This window comes from Myotis brandtii, unplaced genomic scaffold (assembly GCF_000412655.1).
Source record: "Myotis brandtii unplaced genomic scaffold, ASM41265v1 scaffold10, whole genome shotgun sequence".
In the NCBI taxonomy this organism is placed as follows: Eukaryota; Metazoa; Chordata; class Mammalia; order Chiroptera; family Vespertilionidae; genus Myotis; species Myotis brandtii.
This window is the reverse complement of record NW_005353325.1, coordinates 2,994,742-2,997,879: the sequence shown is the minus strand read 5'-3', so window position 1 is coordinate 2,997,879 and position 3,138 is coordinate 2,994,742. Positions and strand designations below refer to the sequence as shown.

General features: G+C 40.1%; 1 pseudogene; it reads left to right on the top strand.

Moving 5' to 3' along the window:
- Positions 1-1,746: 1,746 nt before the first annotated feature.
- LOC102257231 lies at positions 1,747-2,912 on the top strand (annotated as a pseudogene).
- Positions 2,913-3,138: the final 226 nt, after the last annotated feature.

Here is a 3,138-nt window from a genome sequence, read left to right as displayed (position 1 = left end):
AGCCAGTTAAATAATTAAACTAATCGTATTCATTTGTACATTTTCTTTCTTCTTTTGAAGATGATAAATAAAAGGAGAAACAAATTTAACATAGTTGCATAAATATAGCATGCCAGCTTTATATGTAAGCTCAATGAAACAGCAAAATAAATAAACAAACAAATAAATAAATAAATCAGCAATAAGAATTAAGAACTTCCTTGGGTAAATGAAACTTGTTAAGCCATAATATAATTGTGGCTTGGCATACACACTTTACTTTGTGTATGCCAACCGACTCTCTAGACAAAGATTTACTCAGTTGCAATAGAAAAGTAAGAGCTCTTATATTGCACACTTTACACATAAACTCTCTAATTCAATAACATTTGTGTTTCTCTCCTTAGATGTACCAAATGCAGGGGAAGACTAATAAAAAATCTAAATTCCAGGTTGCCAGGGCACATTATCCATTTATTCTGAAGTCCAAATCTTCATTCTTGCTCATGCTGGGAGAAATGATCATTATTAAGGACTCTTTAGAAATATAGGCAGTTCTCAAATTGCTTTCCCCAGAATACTTATTCAAATAGCACTGCTCTAGAAAAGCTCACATTTTTTCCATTGTTCTTAACATGGGATGGAGTATTGGCAGCCCTGAGTTAGCATTTGGCATTTATACCCCATTGGTAGGTCAACCACCAGGAAAGAGAAATTTATACATATTTTGAAACTTCAGCACGAAAATAGAGCTTGGCCCTTGGAAAGAAGGATGGAGTGACGTGAATGGGAAGTTTTCCAACATTTATTTTGGTATCCTTTCTGTTCTAAAGTAATTTTATTCAGGAACAAAAAAATTGAATTATGATTAGCTTAGTTTACTTACTAAATTATAATGTGTAATATCTTATATTTTATGTGTAATTTATTGAGTAGTTTAAAATCTATTACCTGAGTATTATTTTCAATGTTCAAATTTTTTCCTATAATTGGAGCTATGTATTGCCAAACGTAAAGAAATCTGGTGTCTTTAGATTTTGCTAAAAGCTGGCCGAAATCTGCAAGAGAGAGAAAGGAAGAAGTTTTTTGGAGCACTTACAGTACACAGGCACTGTATATGCAGGGAACCTCATAGATCATCTCAGAATCCTTGAGAGGTGGGGACTGTTGGTCCATGTTACCGATGAGGAAGGTGGGGCTGAGAGCGGTCCAGTGAGTCGCTCACCCAGTAAGTGGTAGAACCACATGGAACTCAGTGTATTAAGCTCCATCGATTGAGCTCCATCTCATACATCACTCAAATGGCTGTGAGGGGCCATCAGCTGAGGGGGTCTGCAGACAGTATGCTTTGTGCACTACTCTCGGATCATCTGGGGTGCAGAAAGGCCATTAATCCTTTTTCTGCTTAGACTACCCATGAAAAAGCTTGTGTTGAAGAAGGGATGGCTGTGAGGGGCCATCAGCTGAGGGGGTCTGCAGAGAGTATGCTTTGTGCAGAGTCCTCCAGCCCGCGGTCGGCAAACTGCGGCTCGTGAGCCACATGCTGCTCTTTGGCCCCTTGAGTGTGGCTCTTCCACAAAATACCACGTGCGGGCGCGTATGTACAGTGTGATTGAAATTTCGTGGCCCATGCACAGAAGTCAGTATTTTGTGGAAGAGCCACACTGAAGGGGCCAAAGAGCCGCATGTGGCTCGCGAGCCACGGTTTGCCGACCACTGATCTGGGGTGCTGAAAGGCCATTAATCCTTTTTCTGCCTCGGCTACCCATGAAAAAGCTTGTGTTGAAGAAGGGAAAAGAAAGAAAGCGGGGCCTGGCCAGAGTGGCCCAGTTGGTTGAGTGTCATCCATGCACCAGGAGGTCACCATTTCGATTCCCAGTCAGGTTTGCAGGCTCCATCTCCAGTAGGAGGCATGCAGGAGGCAGTTGATCAATGATGGATGTTTCTCTCTTTCATCAATGTTTCTATATGTCTCTCCTCTCCCTTTCTCTCTCTGAAATCAATAAAAACCTATTTCTTTAAAAAAATCAATGGAAAAATATTTTTTAGGAAAGGAAGCAGGTTCTTTTTTTTTTTCTTTTTAAGGCATGCAGGAGGCAGTTGATCAATGATGGATGTTTCTCTCTTTCATCAATGTTTCTATATGTCTCTCCTCTCCCTTTCTCTCTCTGAAATCAATAAAAACCTATTTTTTTTAAAAAATTAATGGAAAAATATTTTTTAGGAAAGTAAGCAGGTTCTTTTTTTTTCTTTTTTAAATTTATTGATGAGAGAGAGAGAAACATCGACTTGTTATTCCACTTATTTATGCATTCATTGGTTGCTTCTTGAATGCGCCCTGGCCCCTGACTGAGGATTGAACTCACAACCTTGGAATATTGGTAGGACACTCTAACCAACTGAGTAGGCCAGGGCTTGGAAGTAGGTTCTTAAGTTCACCGTTGACTGTACCTACCCAATAGAAGATGGAATCGTTATTCCACTTATTTATGCATTCATTGGTTGCATCTTGAATGTGCCCTGACCCCTGACTGGGGATTGAACTCACAACCTTGGAATATTGGTAGGACGCTCTAACCAACTGAGCACCCCGCCAGGGCTTGGAAGTAGGTTCTTAAGTTCACCTTGACTGTACCTACCCAATAGAAGATGAAATCATGGATGCTGCCAATTTTGAGCAATTTCTTTGGGAAAGAATCAAAGTGAATGGAAAAGTGGGAATCTCAGTGGAGGGCTGTAACCATTGAAAGGAGCAAGGGCAAGATAAGTGTAATTTCTGAGGTGCCTTTTCCTAAAAGGTTTTTGAACTATCTCACCAAAAAATATTTAAGGAATAATTGACGTGATTGGTTGCACATCATTGCTAACAGCAAAGATAGTTAAGTTACTTCCAGATTAACCAAGGTGAAGAAGAGGAGAAAAACGAAGATTAAAACTCATTTATCTGGAGTATTTCGTATAAGTTCTTAATAAAATTTGGGTGGAAAAACACCCTTAACCAATCACCATGTATGATTGTGTCCTTACCATGTGAACCTGTTTCTGTGATTCTCTAATACAAGAGGCTCATGAGTGCAGGACCATTTCCCCACGTGAAGAGGGTCAGTTCCTTAGTCAAAACGTTTAGGTAGCCCTGAACCTCCCAGGCGGCCCTGCACA